General features: G+C 36.0%; 1 protein-coding gene across 35 annotated transcripts in view; it reads right to left on the reverse strand.

The window, feature by feature from the left end:
* PTPRD (protein tyrosine phosphatase receptor type D) overlaps positions 1–22,075 on the reverse strand; it is a 1,391,241-nt gene that overhangs the window by 804,783 nt on the left and 564,383 nt on the right. For all 35 annotated transcript variants that reach the window (XM_075446987.1, XM_075446992.1, XM_075447021.1 and 32 more), the window contains one exon: positions 3,082–3,130. The gene's annotated coding sequence lies outside the window, so the exon portion shown is untranslated. The remainder of the gene's footprint in view (positions 1–3,081; positions 3,131–22,075) is intronic.

A 22,075-nucleotide genomic window follows, 5' to 3' on the forward strand; every position in this document is an offset into this window, starting at 1 on the left:
TGCCCTTGGTGAAGCTATGCTGGCTCTCTTGAATCACCTTCCTGTCCCCCATGTGCTTTAACATGGCTTCTAGGAGGATCTGTTCCACGATCTTCCCAGGCACAGAGGTGATGCTGACACATAGGTAGTTTCCAGGGTTCTCCTTCCTATCCTTTTTAAAAATGAGCATTATGTTCCTTTTATCCAGTCACCAGGGACTTCATCCGGCTGCCACGACTTTTGAAATGCCATGGAGAGTGGCTTGGAAACTACATCAGCCAGTTCCCTCAGGGCTCTGATTTTCAGGACCCACAGAATTATATATGTTCAGGTTCCTCAGGTAGTTTCAAACCTGAGCTTCTCTTATAGTGGGAGAGACTTTGCTCCCCCAGTCCCTGTCTTGCAGTCCATTCACTCGAGGAGCGTAGGAAGAGAGGTTGCCAGTGAAGACTGAGGCAAAAACTTTGCTGAGTGCCTCAGCCTTCATCTTATCCATTGTTACCAGTTTGCCAGACTTGCTCATTAGGGGTGGTATGCATTCTCTGACCTTCCTTTTCTGGCTGATGTATCTGTAGAAGTCCTTCTCACTATTTTTTGCGTCCCTTGCCAAGGTCAGCTCCAGCTGTGCCTTTGCCTTCCTGACCCCAGCCCTACACAACCGAGCAGTATCCCTATACTCTACCCAGGATACCTGTCCCTGCTTCCACTGCCTGTGCATTTCCTTCTTGCCCTTTAGTTTGACCAGCAGGTCTCAACTCAGCCATGCCAGTCTCTTACCTTCCTTTCCTGGTTTCTTACACCTGGGAACTGAGAGCTATTGCACACTATGGAAAGTGTCCTTAATACCGACCAGTTCTGTTCTGCTCCCTTGTCTCTGAGGGTATTTTCCTAGGAGGTTGTATTGACTAGCTCCTTTAAGAGCTCAAAGTTTACTGTCCTAAAATTAGGATCCTGACTTCAGTCTTCACCTGACTCATCCCTCAGGTCTGCAGACTGCATGAGTGCATGATCACTGCAGTTCAGGCTGCCTCCAGTCTTGGCATTACCAATTAGCTCACTTGCGTTGGTGACAAACAGGTCCAATATCACTTTACTTGTGGTAAGCCTGTCTACTACCTGGCTCAAGAAGTTGTCCTCAATGCACTCCAGGAGTCTTCTGAATTGACTACAGTGGTCTTAAGTGATCCAATTTAAAGAAGACATTAGAGTTTCTTTTTTTTGCTGGATTTCATCTTAAAATTTGTTGAGTTCTGTGGTGTATCATGTGCTTTGTCTTTAACTCAAAGAAAAAGTTATTTTAGCATAATTTCATGATATTTATCAATTATCTCATGAGGTTATCTCAGTTGCTGCTATACTCATAAGCATAGAAAGTGCTTTAACATGTCATTGAAACTCTGGTTCCTCAAACCATGAGATGTGATTGGTTTTGTATACTTCTTTCTTCAGAAATAAAGCTTCATTGTACACAATACACACACACACGCATACACATATCTATACAGTTAAGAGTTTTGACAATATTAGATTGCCTACTACTACAGAATTTCTATGAGTACAGAACCTTTAGAGGAATCTAAACAAGCCCTGTGTTCCTGTAAACACGCTGATATCTAGAAAAAAATTTATTTGAGGGGTCTGGAATTTAAAAGCATTTCACAGACTTACAACAGCCACCTCTAAATCACCTGCTGCAGGGAAGAGTCTACAACTGTGCTGTGCTACATGTGGAACAGCAATAACCAACTCCACTCCTCAAGGACTATGAGCAAAAGAACAAGAAAGAATCTCATGGAAAACCACAAGAAACAGAATAGAAACAAAGCTCGCTAGACCTGTCCAAATATTAAGAAAAAAATATTTTATGTGAGTCTTTTAAATTGATACCACAAAATTCTAAATTTCAGGCTTTCACAAGAAGCTGCTGAAACAGAAGTGTGCTTTAAAGCTCAAAGGTTGTAACTCACTACAAAAAAGTGACATGTAAAATATATTGTAATTTCTGCCATGGTGCTTTTTGAACTGCTACCTTCACACAATGAGTGGAATCACAAAACAAAGCTGACAGATTTGTTCTTCAGGGCTTAGGTTTCCACTGTCTAGGATTGTTTTTTGCTGCCCATGTACACAGAGTATGACAGCCATTTGTGTTATACAAATGCTATTTCCTCACGAGTCTGATCTCAATTGCAGGCTAATCATATTGTCCCTTATTATAAAATAAGTGCTTGACTTCCTCATGTTTATATTATGAAGCAAGTTTAAAACACAAGAGAATACTTTGGTAACCTGTTTAAACTTGTCTCAATAGCTTTATTACTTTATTTATTAAATTATTTCAGCAACATGTTAAATGTAAACGTACTTTGTTCAAATTACTTTATATTAAATGCAATGTTTCCTAAAAAACTAATATGTGGAAAAGAAAAAAATTTGAACTACAACAAACACAAATTTCCAGTAATTTTGGTTTTCACTGTAACAGCTGTCCTGTATCTCATTCCCCAAAATTGTCACATTAAACTTCCGTTAGCAGGAAACCGTTCTGATAAAACTTGTAACGTGATAGTTTTACTGTCCACTGCTGTTTGGTCCTTCTTCACGCCTAAAACGCGGTTTCTTCCAAGCGATTTAATGTACAAAAAAGCAGTTCATGTCTGAAGAACCTCTGTCATTCTTCTAAATCATTACCTCTTTGGTTCACATTATCTGTCTCACTTTGAAATTATGTCATGTCCTGTGTTTGATGACTGTGTTAACATTAGTCCCAAAGTACAATATGGTCACGTTACACATATAGCGTTGAAGTACAGTTACGTCACAGTCTCTTCAGTCAAACTACACTAAAACAAACAAGCAAACAAACAAAAAAACATGAATAAATGCATTGTCTTGTTACAGAGTAAGGAAAAAGCCCTTTTTCCTCACAATCCCTAGAAACAAGAAGAGATAAATGAATAGTTAATATTACCATCTGACATTATCAGAGACTGGGTAGGATGGTTTTTTCACACTCCAGGAAACATCGTCATATGCTGAAATGCAATTATTCACAGAACCATCCAAATTTAAGCTCAAGAAATCACAAAAATAATTACTCACCCTGAGATTGCAAGCTGGGAACTCAATCAGAAATTCTCTATCCTGAGATCTGAGAAACACAAAAGCAAAGCTTTCTGTCACCACTGACAATAAATAACTAAACTTTAGCTGTACAGTAAGAAGTGTAAATGATCAATACCACAAATAATTAATATGCATACATATTATAGGAAAATTACTTGGCTTAAACCTTGAATAGTACACTTTGAAAGAAACATGTTTAATGTCAGAAAAGCAGTCCATTGATAGCCTAAGCTTTCAAGTGTGTTCAGTCTTCCTCTCCCTACACCCCAACAGTGTTCTGAGGAAAAATTAATTGTAAGATCTTTCCTGGAACTGAGAATTTGTGAATTTGCATGGAGACCAATAAACTCCAGGGATATCTGGATAGAAGAGGTTGAGACAGTACACTAAAGCGGGTCAAGCTATGACTTAAGCAGTTTATCTGAATGTAAGTATCTCCTTTAGAAAACAAATCACCTTAATGTTCGGAAGATATTTAAAAAAAAAAACAGACTACATTCTAGGATTTTAGTTCCAAGAGTGGAAAATAAAAATAATCAAAATAATAGAATATATACATTTCACATTTGTAAGGGATCAGAATGCTTTGTGACAGCTGATGAAAATGCATCGCAGTAAAAGCCATAGAGATTCTGACTGGGGGTGGATATTTGTAAATCTAGGGATGTGAAAATGGATTTTTTTTTATAAAAGCAGAGGAATAAAACAGAATAGTGCAGAAAATCTCTTTTATGAGCATCATATACAAATGATTTATCATTGAATTAACATTCGTTTCATGGATCTAGATGCATTTTTTTACAATTGCTAAGATTTGTTAAATTTATCAATACTATAACCATGGTTATTTCATTAATAAGGCTTGAGGTTGTCCATTAGCTTAATAAGAACAATCTAAAATTGATTTTCCTGCAGCAAATTAGTTTCCAACTTTTTGTCTGTGAGCATTTTTCTCCTTCTGGAAAAACGTTAATAAAGATTAATGCTCAAAATTTAAAATCAGGCAAATAAATACTAGAAAATACACACAGTAAAAATGTGTCTGTCTGAATAATAGAGAAGAAGGATACATAGAAAATATAACTTATAAATGTAATGTTAAATTTATGTTAGTATTATGCTAACGGTAATTAATATATAAAAGAAGAAGACTAAATGCTATAGTGGTAATCTGCATGCTTTGGAGGAAGTATGTATGGTTCTGTAATCTCAAGATTATTGAAGACTTCCTATTAACAGCTTATCCATTCAGTGCTTGCGGTGTTGCCAAGTTCTAACAATTTTTCCATGGTGTTTGCATTAGATAAATTAATTTTGTGTTTTGTTTTTTATGGGGTTTTGTTTGTTTGTTGTCATGTTTTTTTGTTTTTTTTTCATTGTGGGTTTTTTTTCAGGGCTCTAGAAATGGCAGATTTTTCTTCAGATTTTAGAGAAGTTCAAAACAGCACCTGCAGATAAAAATGTATATATTTGACCTTTCTTTATTGTAAAAAAAAAAAAAAAAAGTCAGGTTATTTTTATTTTTAAAGTTTCTAACAAAGTTTTGAGCTGGACATTTAAAAGTGAAAATCACAAGAGTCCAGCAGAATCTTGTCAATGTTTTCTAGTTAAAGACCTCAGAATTTCCACCACAACAATGTCTTTGGTTGTAATTCTCTTCAGCTGCTGAACAGTCCGTTCTGTCACTGCAGAAGTCATCATGCAATATTGCCATTATACTTCTTGGGTGAAAAAAAAAAAAAAAACCACAAAGGACCAACAAAGTTCCTATCTTAAGAGCTTCACTTATTCTTATCTCTCCAAATAAATTTTCCCAGGACATTCTGTTGTATTTCGTAATTTTCTTCCTTTCAAGTTTCTTTCAGTATATGACCACTAACAGGAGTATCACAGCACAAGTGAAAAAAGACCTGTTAAGCCAAAGACACCTTCAAACTGTTGGTCTAAAACAGTCTAAATTAATCAGTGGCTCACAGCACATTTTTCTACTTTATTATTTTGAATTTGTGTGGGGACAATTATGTTAGCATATTTTGTTGTAGCTTTAACTCATTGAAAAAAGGGAGTTATATAGGACTGAAATTGAGTGTAAAACTTAGATCTTATTACCTTCTCTTCATAGAGTCAATCCTTTACAGCACTACTCCAATCCTTGCATAGAAAACCTCCAAGCACTTTAGACCAGGAAATTGTACATTAATAATCACCAAGCATAATCTTAGTTCTGGTGTGAACTAAAATTTTGATCTAGAAATGTCGCAAAATTCTTTCTGTCCACAAATTTTCCTGCTCTGTAAAGGCACCTTGGGAGTTTCAGTTAAACTTTCTCCTGTACTTTGAGAGGTTTAGATAAAAGGTGCTATTTTTTTTGTATTAAGGATTATTTCTATGTATATAAAAACAAAATATCAATAAGATAGTTCATTATATTGTATTGCCAGCAAATTAATCATACTTTGGAGAGAACAGGAACTATAGCTCCTGAAAGTAATTTGGTTTTATTTTAAGTAAAAAATGACTTATACTCCAAGTTCGCAAACTCACAAAACTCAGGGCATTTTTCAGCAGCATCTAAATGTTTAGCCAGTTCCCACTTTTTTAGGAGATTTCTTCAACAACTGCGTATTTTTTAAAGCTTCTTTTTCCTGAATTTCATTAAATTTCACAAGACCTCCATTGTCTGCAGTCATCACAATTTTACTTATTATCCTGTGAAAATGGTTTCTTCTATTGACATTATCACTTAATTAAAAATCACTGATAAGAATGATCATCAGCTAAGAAGATTGTTGCATTTTCAAGCTCCTTTTATAACACCTCTTTTTTAAAGGCACCATGGGAGCTACCAGGGAGTAACCACTACTGTATGATGACTCAGTTAGTGTACCTTTCTGTCATTTGGTCAGAAAAAAAAGAAAGGATTGAAACTCTGCTTTCAATTTTTTTTTGCATTCTGACTCAAAAAAATACCCGTAATAAATCAGCATAGAGAACAAATCTCATTATTTTTACAATGATGATTACAAAGACACATTCCAGTAGGAATTGTAACAGTGTGTATTATCATCTTACCCCCATTAATTCTTATTTCGTCATGCAAAGGTTGCACCAGTTATCAACAAACAACTGTTTGTTTACTCTCTGATACCTAAAATCAGCTCCAGGAAGAAAGCTGTCAAAAATCTTTCAGTCTCATTAGATCTCATTAATGTCCTGAAATATCCACACCAAAATAAGGATAAGATTCAAAATTAAGATTTTTCCAACTAGGCTGTGAAAGACTTTAGAACTTCTAACATTTCATTCAAAGTGTAATTTAGATCTTGGCAGCCATTTCTTGTTAAATTTTGTACATCTAAAATATTTTGCTATTTTTGGAGAATACAAGCTCATTCTGTCCCTATTTCTTTTAAAGAAATTTGTTGGATTTTTAGAGCAAGAACATAACATAAAAAAGACAGGTGACACGTTCATTGTTTACTCTCCTGTCTAGCTCTTCCACAAATGGAAACAGATTCAAGCACAGCCTTTAGTAAGAGCAGTAAGAGTGCATTTTGTTTAGGACTGCTCCGTCCTTTCACCTGATAACTTGTGTCCCCTTCACTTAAAAAAAAACCAGTCTCTATTTAGTCCCGAATGTATGTTTCATCCATGCACTTTAAGTATTGCACTAGTTTTCCAACAGCAGCCATTTCATAATTGTTTTTTAATCTTGCTGAATCAAAATCTTTGTCAATCTGACAAAGTTTCTAGAAAAGACACAAATACACCTGCTGAAGAAATAAAAAAGTTCCATAAAATTGTACAATTCCATTTATATAATTTCTTGAGGCAGTATGCTCTTTGACGGCAAAACACAGTCTTATGTGTTTCAAAGCCTAGAAGTTCAAAAAGGTATTCAATTTAATTGTTTTATAGAGATTATCCTCATAATAACCTACGTAAACTTCTTGGCAGATAATGTATACCTGCATAGAATATCTCTATTTCTCTTTCTTCTCCATATTAATCTTTATGGAAAATCCATCTCCGTTGCCAAAACATTACAGTTTGGGCTTCCCTAACATAGCACAGAGCCCGTATTTTGCATGACAATGCTAGCAAATATTTTCTATTAAAGAGTTTTTCTTGCAGTTTTCCTTTGGTGAATTCTTTTATTTATGTGGACTGGAAGGGCTACATTTGGACTTCAGGGCAGATGTTCTCTACTTTAATTCCAGTGGTCATGATGCTCAGATACTTAACCTAGAGTATGTTCTTATTATTTATCAGGGTGAAACCTCATCAAGCACTTTCCCCTTATGTACCTACCACTAAAAGTAATCTCAGGTGTATAGGGCAGGCAGGGAAGGAACTATGGTATGTTTAAATGGGTCCTGAAATTTGGATGGTTCGAGAAGCAGTAGTGTGGGATCCATTAAAGAATTTGTCTGTGCTGTACTAGAATCTGCAGAATTAGGCTGTGTTAAATTTTTGTGCTTCTGCAGTCTAGCCAGTTATTTCTGTTCTGTTTCTGTGCATTTTGAGTGGTATTCTCATATTTTTGTTGCATACTGTTGATTTTGGATAAGCTCTCTAATTTGCCAAGTTCTTTGTAAAATCTAATCCTATCCTCTGGGGTATTTACAGCTCTGCCTAGTTGTCTGTAGGCCACAGATTTTTAAAGCTTATGGTTTCTTCTATCATTCATATCTCCTATTTTTTTTTAAACACTGAAGAACAACATGGCCAAAACAACCCCTGCAGGACCCCCTGGTTGAAATTATTAATAATAATTCCTTGTTAACTGAAAGCAATTTTTGAAACAGTTGGTGGTTACATCAGATTCATAGTTTGTTGGACTGCTTAAAAGAATGTAATAGCACACACCCCCTACATCTTCCTTAATAAAACCATAATTGTTTCATATTCAGTTTTTCTTCCCTCATGCTTTAATCATGCTTTAGCAATCCATAAGTAAATTTGCCTTATGGAGACAAAGGCATAAAAAACATATCAGAAAAAGTAATTCTTCTCTTATAATTGCCAACATTTATAAACAGTTTGAATTTTTGATAAGCTGCACTTCCATTAACATTTACGTTCAGCACAATGTTGGTAATTTTGAAGTCAAAGTTGTAGGTGGCTTGCTGCTTTAGTTATACACCCCTTCATAAATGGTTATCAATAAAACATCTACCACAGGCTAAGAACGTATATACAGGTATCAGAGTACACATTATACTGTAAATATACACTCCTTAATAACGACAGATTCTTTATATGCATATGCTCATGGAATCGATTTTAAATAGAGGAGAAATCTAAGAAAACATGATGTAACAATTCTAGAGATATTTTATTTCATTTCCAAAGTAAGAATGATTTATGTCAATTTAGTCTAACATCTTTCATGTTTGACTCAGGTCTTGCTAACAATTTGAAATCGGAGAGGCCAGACAGGTTTTCACAGGAAACGTCTGAAGTCCAGCAATATTTAGTCAAAAATTCGCCTTGTTTTTTCTGTCATGCTGTAGTATGGGTCTTCAAACTGGCAAGTGTTCATGGGAAGTGCTGGTTACCGAGTTATTTTACCATCTTTTTAGCATTCAAATAAAATTCAGATTATTAATATATTAATAAATGCATAATGTGCTAAATACCTTTACAGAAACTGCACACAAATTCTGGCTACCTCATTCATAAAGACAATAAATGAAAATACTGAGGTGAGTTGTCTTCTCTGCTAAAAAATGTTTTGGATAAAATTTCATTTGTTAACAAACTCCTCACAAATTTAAAACCTGTAGTTGAGAAAAAATTTCTGACTCATCCTTAATGGAAGAACAGAACGCAACTATTAGGAACTGGAAGGGAGCTTTTGGTACGAAGAGGTGCATGCTATGTACTGTCTTCAACTGTGATTAGAGGTTATTACGATGCTATCATCTAACATTCATTAGAGAAAAAGCAGTTCTGAAACTACAGAAATGTCTATTTTCAGATAGAAGATTCAAATGTTATTAGCAAATAGTCAGGTAACATGAGTTACTTACGAATCAGGATCTCTCTATCCCCTGAGTCATAAAATCAATTAAATTCTTGAAATTAAAACCATGCAATTTGAATATTTGATCTAAGTTTACATGTTTGTCAGATTTTGAAGCTGCTCTTTAGAGTTTCTGCCACCCACTTACAATAAGTTTTTAGAGTTAACCATGTGGCAGAAGTTCCATTATGTAAAAAATGCTAGCCATCAGAATTAAAATGTACTAGATTTTTTTAAAACAAAAATAAAATTTTATTACATTTGGAACAGTTTTCCCCATTTTTTTAATTTTTGAGTTACATTTTTGATCTGGCATTTTTGCAGCTGTTATTCTGTTTTCTATTGAATCAATTTGTACTCATAGCAGAAACAAGAAGTAACATCAGCATAATCTAGTGAATTCAGTAATTGACCACATAAGAAGGCCACTTTCACATCTTTGACTCTTCAAATCTTGGGCTTTTTTTGTGAGTACAGTCATATCACAGAAATTTGCATTCATGGTTAATCTGCCTCACAAGTTGTTGCAAAATCTAGCAAGATAATGTGTGTAAAGAGTGCAAAAATCAAAAAACAATCTCCTTAAAACAAACCTCCAAAGCCTCTAGATAATTGACATAGAGTGGGAAAAAGCAGAAACATTAATCATATCATTGTCTTGATAAAAACATCCCACAATAGGCACAGGGAGCTAAGCTTCTTGTAGGTTATGTTCGTCTGCCAAACTGACTGATGTCTGCAATGATATGTGCACTCTGATGTTCAGAGTTCCTGTCTTATTCAGATATCCTATGGTATGTACAATGTTAGAACTGCAAATCTCCAAAGTTCAGAGAAACTTCACCTTCAAAACATCCTCTGCAAATCTTTATCAGTTTCAAAAAAAAGTATGTCTTTGTTAGAAGATACACCGCAAATACTTGGGAAGACCAACAGAAAAATAAGAGTCTGACTTTGATATCCAACGTGCAAACCAGTGCTAAATAAGTAATACAAACTTATTGGTGGAAATTGTGAAGAACTGATCTAAAGTTTAACAAATGCCACTATTTATAGAACCAAGTAATACATTATAATGCTATTTCATACTAACAGAAGAATTAAGACTGCATTCTTCTAAAACAAAAAAAGAAAAAAAAGCAGAAAGAAAATCGGCTCTGTGCACCAAAAACTACAATCAAAAAATTTTCAGGAAAACACCAAATTTGCAATTTCACAGGAGGATGAAGTCATACAATGGGATGAATGAACTATAAGATGCTTAGCCTTTTAATTGAAGGAATTTAATTCCCCTCATAATGCCCATTTACCATTGTAGTTATATTAATGTTGCTTGTATTAATATCCCAGCTTTGGTGTTTGCACATTACTTTAAGAATAGAACTGAGAATATTCAGGAGTCTCCATTACTTCCTCTGTGGCCTAGTCCAACATGGCACTATAATTGCAGTTAGTCCAGTATGTAACAACGCAATCACCTGTTTTAGTTCCTTTTAGTGAAAACTTGTTCTACATAAAAAGAAACAGAGAGAGAGGGAAATGCCACATAAAAATGGAAAATCACTTGTGAAAAGGAGACCATTCTTTTTTAAAGAATTTAAATTATACTCGCTCAAATCTAAGCTTGTAAAACTACGATTTATGCTAAAAATAATGCAATGATATGCTCTTACACAGTACATAACCTTTCAAATGACACTGTAACTATCCTGTTTTATTATCATTTGGGATAAGAAGAAGCCAAAGCAGTAATAACATAGTATAAAATCTAAAAGTATCACAAAAATCAGATTTAACTGCAGGTGTACCCAGGACAAGCAGCCATTCTTGAGTATGCAGAATTGACAAGCTATGTCTATTCTATGATCCTTTTTATTGTAATTTAGGTTACATTAAGAAACATTTCTTCTGTCAATTCAGTTTATGGATGTGTGCTACTGAGCACACAAAAGTCTTCATACTGTGAAGTTTGGAGAGAAAAATTGAACAGCTGGAAACTATATTGGAGTCAATATTTTTTAAAGTTTTCAGATACATTAGAATTACTGAAAACCAGCATATGTCGGTTACCAAATATTGACATGGAGTACTCTTAAAGTAAACATTGAAAATATCAAGCATTACTACAGGACAAATTTTGTCTTTATTTAACTTTGTAAAATGTTGCTTATTGGTTTTTGCTTCAATGTTTTAATGAGGGAGACAGTTAATGAAATCACATCTAAAAAATATGTTATCATAGAATTATAGAGTGCTTTGGATTGGAAGGGACTTTTAGAGGTCTTCCAGAGCAACTCCTGGCAGTGAGCAGGGACATCTTTAATTAGATCAGGTTGCTCAGAACCTCATACAGCCCGGACTTTAATGTTCCTGGAATGGGGCCTCCACTGCCTCTCTGGGCAACCAGTTCCAGGGTTTCACCACCCTCACTGTACAAAAACTCTCCCTTATAGTCAGTCTAAATCTACTTACCGTTAGTTAAAAACATTACTCCTCGATCTGTCACAACAAGCCTTGCTAAAAAGATATTCCCCCCTTTTCTCAGGCTGAATAACCCCAAATCTCTCAGCTTTCACTTGTAGGAGAGATGCTCCAGGCCTCTGATCATTTTTGTGGCCCTCCTGTGGACCTGCTCCATTTATCTGTATATAAATGTTTTGGATGAGTGAAATATGGTAGTGAAATGAAAAGTACAAAAGTTCAGAGCCATGGAGTATAAAGGTAAGTGCTGCCCATTATTCGCAGCTGTCAAATTCTTTTTTTTTTGTTTGGTGCAGCTTCCAGTTAAACCAAGGTTTCAGATCTTCCCCTGGAAGACAAAAATGCACTTCTAATACAAATAAGTTAATAATATGTCTTCTAGAGAATTACTTTACAGAATGTGTATGTCAAAAGCTAAGGTCCTGGTTCACTGTAAGCATGCAGGCGTGTGATAAAACAATTTTGAAGAATTTCAAGCTTATAAACAGAATCACTCAGAATTAAAGAATGGTAGGGGATGGAAGGGAACTCTGTGGATTGTCTGGTCCAAATCCCCTGGTGAAGCAGAGTCACCTACAGCAGGCTGCACTGGACCTTGTCCAGGTAAGTCTGAATATCTCCAGAGAAGGAGAATCCACATCCTCCCTGGGCAGCCTGTTCCAGTGCTCCGTCACCCTCAGAGTAAAGCAGTTCTTCCTCGTGTTTAGATGGAACTTCCTATGCTTCCGTTTGTGCCCACTGCCCCTTGTTCTGTCGCTGTCCAGTCTCCAAGGAAAGACATTCCAAAGCCTCTCTAGGCTACTTGTACAGGAGTTCAATCACCCTCATGGTGAGAAGTTTTTTGTAATATCTAGCTGGTATTTCTTGTTTTACGCTTTTTAAATACTACCACTGTGCAACATTGTGTCTCTGTCTTCTCTGTGTCTTCCCGTCAGGTGTCTGTACATATGAAAAAGGCTGCCCGAAGGCTGTTCCTTCCTTCTTATTAGACTCCCCGTACTCCTGCCCTCAGTACCACTTCGGTGGCTTCCCTGGGAGTCCCTCCAGTAGGTCAGTGTCTGTTCTGCATGTAGGAGCCTCAGGCTAGGGACAGCACACAGGTCCCAGACAGCAGAGCAGGAGCCTTCCCCAAATGTGGTGGCTGCATCCTTACTCATGCAGTCTGGGATGTGTCAGTGGCTTCTTTGCTGCCTTGGCGCGCTGCTGCCTGATGACCAACCTGGCATCCCTGGGGCCCTGAGGCCTTTTCTGCTGCGCTCAGGCAGTCATCCCTGACCTGTTCTGCTGTAGGGTTTTGGTCCATCCCAGGGGTTGTGCTTTACACTTGCTTTTGTGGAATACTTTTGTAAATACTGTGAAAAACTAAAAACTCAGTACTTACTAGGAGTATTTATATAGGAGACTGCAATTAAAGAATAAGAATCATAGAATCTTCTAGGTTGGAAATGACCCTTAAGATCATGGAGTCCAACTATAAACCTAGCATTGTCAAGTCCACCACTAAACTATGTCCCTAAGCACCAAATCTACGTGTCTTTTAAAGACCTTCAGGGATGGTGACTCAACCACTTCTCTGGACAGCCTTTTCCAACACTTGATAATGCTTTCATTGAAGAAATTTTTCCAAACATCGAATCTAGACCTCCCCTGGCACCACTTGAGGCCATTTGCTCTCATCCTATCACTTGTTACTTGGGAAAAGAGACTGACACCCACCTTACTACAACCTCCTTTCAGGTGGTCGTAGAGAGAGATAAGCCTTCTTTTCTCCAGGCTAAACAACTCAAGTTCCTTCAACCATTCCTTATAAGACTTGTGCTCCAGACCTTTCACCAGCTTTGTTGCTCTTCTGTGGACACGCTCCAGCAGCTCGATATCTTTCTTGTAGTCAGGGGCCCAAAACTTATACACAGTTTTATGTAATACTGAACACAGTATTCAAGCTGCAGTCTCTTCATTGTTGAATACCAAGGAATGTTCACTTCCCTGCTCCTGCTGGCCGCACTATTTCTGATACTAGCTGGGATGCTATTGGCCTTCTTGGCCACCTGGGCACACTGTCGGCTGATACTCAGCTGGCTGTTGACCAACACGTCCAAGTCCATTTCCACTGACAGCTTTCCAGACACTCTTTCCCATGCCCGTCGCATTGCATGGGGCTGTTGTGACCTAAGTGCAGGACCCAGCACTTAGCCTTGTTGAATCTCATGCAACTGGCCTTGGCCCATCAATCCATCCTGTCCAGACCCTTCTCTGGATCCTTCCCACCCTCGAGCAGATCAACACTTCCACCCAACTTAGTATCTTCTGCAGACTTACTAAGGGTGCATTCAATTCCCTTGTCCTGATATTTGGTAAAGAGATTAAATAGAACTGGCCCCAGCACTGAGCCCTGGGGAACATCACTTGTGACTGGCAGTCAGCTGGATTTAACTCCATTCACCAGAGCTCTTTGGGCCTGGTTATCCAGTCAATTTTGGACAGTAAATAGTACATCCATCATTATATTATTTTTAATAATCATTATATTCTTCTTGATAATGCTGAACAATATTCTCTTCCTGACATATATATGTATATCTTCTGTCTGATCACAAGCCTTAGAATTTAAATAATGTACATTACATCACAAAACAATGAGTACTCTATGGATTGTTAGCTTTTCATTAAAATTTACCTACTATCCAACAATAAGTGACGCCTCTTGGTTTTCTGTCATTCACATAATTTAATAGCTTTCCACTTTACAAAGCCTTTATTAACAATTTGAACATTTTCTTTTATTTTTTTTAAACCTAACAGGAATAAATGTTAAATTTTTGACAACAGGTAAGGAAAAACAATTGATGTGCTACATAATATTATTATGTAGGTCTTCAACTTCTCTGTTGCTCCTGAGAGTAGACACTCTAATTTTAACATCTGTAGAAATTTTACCAGCCTGCATCTTAAGATTTCAGATTTAGATGCAGGCTTTTTCCCAGATAATGTGTTCCAAGAAAATGTAAATCTGAAAGTAAGTAGTAGTTGTCACAGAATGCATTCTTCAGTATTATATCACATGAAAATTAGCAAATCACGCAAAACAGATTTAGATTAAAAAGTATAATATGTGTACTTTTTTGAGATACATTCATGCAGACAGGAATTGACAGAACAAGTAGCAAATATAGTGCTGTATTTTTTTAATGACAAAACATGCATAGAAACTAGTAAATAAACGTCTCTACACTTCACTTACATGTTTTAATAATACCTTGACCTGCACTAGAAACCAGCAGCAGATGTCTGAAAAGTATTTTCCACGTAAATCCACAGGTTCTGTTGTACCTTGGTACATGGTAAGATGGTAATAAAACTTCTACTTATGTGTGACAGGGGGAGGGGCAAGAAAGACAGGGAGAGAGACAGCTGTTACAACACAGTATAACATAATCTTTCACTGGAAACTGAGACAGCAAATTTTCCATCAGAACTCTACAAGTAAGAAATGTTAGATCATTCCTAGGTCACAAACCAAATAAAGAATTCAGAGTTCCTGGGTGCAAGAGGAAGAGCAAGCTACTTTGCAGTTCTTTCTCTAAACTCTATATATACCCTTTTGCTTCCCGGAAAGCTTCAAACACTCTTAAAACACATTTAGGATAAGTGCCTGGAAAGATGGTTCATGGTGCATTAACCACACTCCTCTACACACATTCTGTGCCAGTTATGTAGTTATTTTCTGTAGAGATCACACTGAAGAAAGCAAGCTTCTACTGTGAACCACACTGCTCTAAATCTGGTTCTGATTCACTGTGTGAACTGAGAAGATCACTTAAAATTTGTATGTATGCTACAACAAGCTCATGAGGGATTTTCTTTCACTGGCAAAATGTTTTTTTTCATTAATACCTCTTATGAAGTCAAATAATTAAGTATCAATGGGGGATGATAAAGCTAAAATCTGACCATGCCTGGAGTTAGTGGTATGTTCTATTTTGAAACTAACACATTTGATTTTAATTACAAAAATACTTTTCACAGCTGAAGAACAAAGTTCCCATTCATTTACTAAATGCTGTTGTGATAAGAGAGGTAATATGATCCCTTGACTACAGTACAGGAGACCGGGATTCCTTACTTTACCACTTATTTATTTTTCGGTATTAGACAAATCATGTTTCTGTCTTTAAGTCTTCTCATTGTTAAACTGGGAATCACACTTGTTCAATGACTTCAAAAATCAATAGCTGTGAAATGCTTTCTGTTTATAAACATACAAGAGTCTCTAAGTATTACAGTTATATTTTGTCATAGCAGAGAGGAATTTTTCCTTCAAAGTTCTCTTCATTACCAGAGAAATCTCAAAAAACAGAGACAGTTCTAAGAATATTTTTAAATTTTTCTGTTGCTGAGGGGTTTGCAGAGAAAGCACTTACTGAACAGGCAATGACATTTATTTCTATGGAAGACTCAGTAACATTTTTACATGGGAGAAGGAGATCATACAGTCTGGCACAGATTACAAATTTGAGATGAGAAGTAGCACAACCCTAAGAAAGAAGAAGTAACTTTCCTAGAGGTAACCTCAAGAAGAGGGTGTGGAGGGTGACTGCTTTTTTGTGCAGTTGATTATTAATCCACTGTAGCATTTTTGTGTTACTGAATGAAAACAAACTCAGCCACACAAATTTAGGACACTTTATGTCTTCTTAATTAGAGACAGGCCAGTAAAAGTAATGTAAAGTGACTGACTATTGTGTAGACTATTGTACGGAGATGACTCAGCCTTGTCTTAAGCAATTAATATTTACAAAAACAATTAACATTTTAAATGATCGTAAAAAAAGGATAAAAAATGCACACACATTACTACTATACCATCATCCAGGTCAACAAGTTTCTGCAATACATGTATGCCAATATGAACATATGTTTTCACACTAATAGTACGTGCGCAAGTGAAGATGAAAGTAGCTTTCTTTTTCTATTTTCATCTACTGGAGTTTAAAAAGCTACTGCCTTGAAATTTCTAGTCAGAAGTATTCTTCTTTTTTACACTAGTCAGGTGTTTCTCCTAAGTCATACACCAGCATGCTAGCCTATGCTGATTTTAAATATCAAATGAATAGGTCTGATCTTCAAGCACAACAATTCTTTCCTCATGTTTTGCAACACTGACAGGGGTTTCATGGAGTTATTCTGATTTATTAGTTCTACTATACTTCCCCCAGAAATTGCCACAATGTCATAAAATAATAGAATCATAAAATAGTTTGGGCTGGAAGGGACCTAGTCATCTAGTCCAACCTCTCTGCAATGTGCAGGGACATCATGAACCTGATCATATTGCTCAGATCCCCGTCCAATCTGACTCTGAATATTTCCAGGGATGGGAAATGAAAATAAATTAAATAATAATTTTAAAATGTGCAATGTTACAAATAGCCACCTCCTTTCAAATGATTTATCAAAGATTCTCTTTCTATGGAAGATTTCAGCTGTGCCTTTCTCAAAATCTTAAATTAATCATTTTCACAATTACCAATTCCAAATGGAAAACAGTTTGATTTAGGGCTTTCATTAAATGAGGGTATTTGGATGACATAATTTTTGGGTACTTTCATTTAAATACCTAGTTTGCGTAGCTAATGGGTAGATTTCTTACATGGTCTTTCACATGCTTTTTGTACTCTTTTTACTACTTTCTTCTGCTTATTGTGGAGCTTTTGTAGTGAGTCCTCATTCCAGCTTCTACAGCCTGAGTGTATCTCTATCTGCCACTTTCTAAGTGTCCAGAGTAACTTGTTAGGATTTTCAATTTTTTTTTTTTTTTTTTTTTAACAAAGGTCTTTCTTTTCTAACTTCATTCTGAAAATCGATACAGGCTAACTGATACAAGGTGCCTAAAAAGAGAAGCATAAACACTACATTTTCAGGTTTTTCAGGTCTTCTGTATTCCCCTTCCCAATGATGTCCCAGCCAAGACTACATTTTGTCTCCCATTTTGCATGTTTTGAACTCATCTTACTTGAGTATTTGAGAAAATCTGCTGGAGGTTAGTGTTGACACCTAAAAACCCTGAAGTGAACCTCAGAAAAGATGAACAGATTTCCAGGGAAATTACTACCAATGAATTTAAACCTATCTGGTATTAGAATCACAGAAATATAGATCAGCAATACTAAGTCAACAATTAAAACTGTAGGTATATGTAGAATCAGTATCAGGCATGAAAGGTATGATACCTAAACATTTCTGTTAGAAACATCACGAGTTAGGTGTTTCATAGCACATATCCAGTGCTTTATTTTAAAACATTTTAGATACTAGATACATGGAGAAGTAATACTTTTAATATATGTTCAGGAAGTAGAATAAAGTACTCCCCTTTTTTAGTGCATTTCAGATATAGAGCAGTAATATAAATATCAGCACAACATTAAAAAATAATGTCTTTCAAAGGTTTCTGTAACTCTCTGTTCATATTTCAGCTGCAAAACACATAGACAGGCAAGACTGTAAGGTGTGAGACAGTCACAGACCCTAGACAATTAGAAGGACAAAGGAAGGATGAATCAAAGAGCAGCACGCACTCTGCTGCTGCCCTCTCCATTGCTTTTTCCCTGGAAGTCTGTACGCGACTTTCCTGACTGTTTCCTTCTGTTTCACATCCTCCTTCCTAAAGCTTCTTTCTGGTTTCACAAGTATTCCTTACTCATTCACAGAGAGGCAGCATGACTCATGAAGATGATGTCAAATAAAGTTGACAGTTACTTTATGAGTAGAAAATTATGACTAGGAATTAGGAGATTGTGCTTTTCAAACAAAAAAAATTATGTCTAGGTAGGACGTCCACCAATAAGTACCACACTCCCTTCCTCTCTCCCCTCTGAGTCTGTCTTAGGAAGTAGACCTAAGATGTGAAATTTCAGTGTTTTCCTCTGTACCTGTTTCACTGTGATCTCTTTCACAACATGAAAGAGTTTTCCTTAGAATTTAACCGGCGGCCCCCATTGTTCCCTGTGGTCCAATGCTTGTATCACATGAAACAAATAAAACCATAAATAGATACACACTGAGATATGATTATGAAAACACGCTGAGGCAGGGGAACTGGAACCATGGGTGTGGTACTAGATTGTGTTTTAGATAGTGAAAAACATTTTAACTAGAAGATCATTTTCCCACAAAATTTTACAATTATGCTCCGTAATTACTCTGCCTGCTTCTGTCTTCCATCCAGTAATCTATAAAAATAGTACTCGTTTTTAATGCATTACTTCAGAGATTTCTCGTATTTATTTAAATGTCTGCTATGTATTCTGTTTATAGAAAAAGAGGTACATCAAAAAAAAGTGATTTTTTTTTGCTGAAAGGAGTCAAAGGTTATAGTTAATACACAGCAATGGTTGGTCTTCTCACCCCTTCACAGTCATCTCATATATCACTGGTGACTTTTTGGTACATTTTCCTCAAAATGGAAAAATGTGTGGGGTATGATGGATTTCCAATTCGTTCAGATGATACAGTGACAAATAAGAAGCCGGAGCAATTTCATCTGAGATGTCTTTTAAATACCAGAGGATTTCACTTGTTAGAGAACCAGCCCATTTCCAGCCATCTAATACCAAAATTTATCTTCACACAGTGTTCACATAAATAGCAAACAACTTGACATAAAAGTGCATTAACAATTAACAAATGAAGGTTCTTTGTATTTTTGGTATGACAGCAAACCAACATTGACTGTAATTTCAATGTTCATGATTATGCATGTATGAGTATTATTTAAATGTGATAAAGCAGAACATTGTTAAAATTTCCAAAAAGACCTTACTGGGAAGATTGTGGTACACTAAAGTAATTATTTATTGTTTTCAAAGTTTTCTAATGTTTTCTCCTTTCCTAAGACATTGTGACTAACAGCATTTTAATTAATAAGTGTTTCACTGCTTAGAAGTAAGATTACAACACTTTTTACACAATAAAACATATGCAAGGTCTTCCTCTGAGGAGACTTAGTGCTTCTTTACACTATAAGAAGATAGGAACTATTCTGTCTTTACAGACGCAAAATACGAGTCAGACTCTAAAAGTTGTAATACAGATACATCAAATAATCCTTCAACATAATGGCAGAAGCTTCACGTTCCTGACACTCAGAAAATAGTTTTTAATAAGAAAAACTGATTTATGAAAGTTTATAGTGCAATTAAAATACATGTCTTAAGTATTCCAAATAAATTTTCATCAGAAAGAATATTGAGGAGCTGGCAAGAGGAAGAAGCTACCACCAGCCGTATCAGATGAGAACTTAAACCCATCCACAAAATATAAACTGAAAAACTTCTTCACAGAAGTGGTTGTAAGGCAAAAATGTACATTTCATAAGAGGCAGCGTCTCAGACAATTGGAGCACAAAATCTATGTTGTTATCAAGAAAATTTAATAAATACTTTATGGGATCCATATGTAGCAAGAAATTTTTTTTACTGAGCTGGCCACAATCGTACACTTGATGCCAGTTTAATAAGTGTGCATGTAGATGGGTAAAATTCAGTATATTTTTGTGGAGAGGAAGTGATGGGAAGAGCAACGGGGAGATGGCTCTTTCCTGTTAATTCCCTACTCTTTTTGTTTCTGAAGGCAGAACAAAGAAGAACTCATCCAAAAAAAACACTGGAGGGTTGAGCAAGTCCCCCACTTTTTAATAAATGTGGGTAATATATATGCATTTTCTGTCTGCCTACAGACTAACAGCCAACATCCATGAGATCAAAGTGAGATGGGGGACAATGTTCAGGGTGGACATTATACATTTTGTTCTTATCTAACTGTTACTAGATCAGCCTGATTGAGTAAGGTGTAGACTCCTTCCTCACCCTTCTGTGTGGATTATACAGCCAGTTCAGCTACCTGTTTTGTGCAGATCCAATTGTCTGATTAATGAAGTTCAAAGTGAACCAATGCAAGACTCCAGGAAGCTGGAGGAAAACCGTCTGAAAAACTTCTTCTAAAATTAAGTTTTTCTAAGATATGAATGTCATACATACAAAAGGAGTGCACATATACATATATCTCTTACACGTAATCAAGATTAGAACTCCACGTTTGTTTCAAGAAAAACTCTCTTCAACAATCAAGATATTTAAAAAATGAAATATCTGAAATTCTTCCAAATTCATCCGCCATGACCTCCAGGAATCCAACCTGGGAATATTCTGAGTGTATATATAACAGCTTAAATTTTGCTTTATTTAGTAATTTTTCCCCGTATAATTTGTGTCACATATTTAGGCACATTTTGTATTTTATAAAGGTAAACTTATATAATGCAAACTATGGTTGAGGTCTGCGTTCAAACCTCAGAAACTGCAGTCATTATTATTTTGTTCATCGATCTTCAAGTGCAGAGAGTTAAAGGACTCACACACAGAACTCACGCTTTTACATTTAGATCAGGTTTTCTCTAGAAACACCTATTGTGTCTGTGATAACTTTCCCGTTTAGCCACTTCTCCTGTTTTAGCATTTTTGATAAGTGAAGGTAAAATCTAGTCTTAAGGATTAAGTGCTCACAAGTCATTTCTCAACAATGTCACGTACACAAAAGGAAAAAAATATGGCAAATGTCTCAACTTATCCTTTTTCTTTTTCCCTTGTGTGAAACTCCTAGAAGTATGGTTCTAAAAGAGTTGGGGGGGGGGGGCAGGGAGAGAGGACGGAACCCAGCTTGTTAGAAGAGACTAGCAAAGTAAAGAACAAACAGGTGCTACGAAAATATTTTTATGTCAAAAAGGTTTACAAATGGTTAGGCTGTACTTACACATTCTTTTTTGTTTTTTTGGAATATATTTTCATTAAAATTTATTGAATTCACTGAGCATTAAGGGCTCTATGTACTAGATTGTGCACAATTCATCAAGTGCTACTTAACTGAATGTAATTCAAATTAGAGGATGCGCATGTAAAGCATTCAGTAATCTCCCATTTGTTAACATCCTCTATTTAATGATGTGTAATTAAGACACGTTGAACTAATAAATTAACTTACTATTTTACTATGCACAACAGAGGAAGTTCTTCACCACTAGTGGTTCAGATGTCCCTCTGACCTTATGTCCTCTAGCCAATGGAAACCTGTAAAACCAGCTTTGCAAAGGTTGTGCAGACACATTATATTGGCAATCTACCACACTTGCATGTCTTCAGTTATTTCCAAGAAATGTAAGGACCCTGCAGTCCCATCATCACTCTGCGTTTTCAGATGAGATGAAAAGAAATAGATGAAAATGTGGCTTAATTGCCCCTTACAGCCTGCACAGATGTTTTTGACAGCTAAATACATGATGAGTTAACACCTTCACACTCTTCAGAACCGATATAAGCTACAATTTTTATAAATAAATATACTGAGATCATTGAGGATTATTATACTAGAGTTAAATTCACATGGACAGAGTCTATGTCACACTCA

The sequence above is a fragment of the Opisthocomus hoazin genome, chromosome Z (assembly GCF_030867145.1).
Source record: "Opisthocomus hoazin isolate bOpiHoa1 chromosome Z, bOpiHoa1.hap1, whole genome shotgun sequence".
NCBI classification, from domain to species: domain Eukaryota; kingdom Metazoa; phylum Chordata; class Aves; order Opisthocomiformes; family Opisthocomidae; genus Opisthocomus; species Opisthocomus hoazin.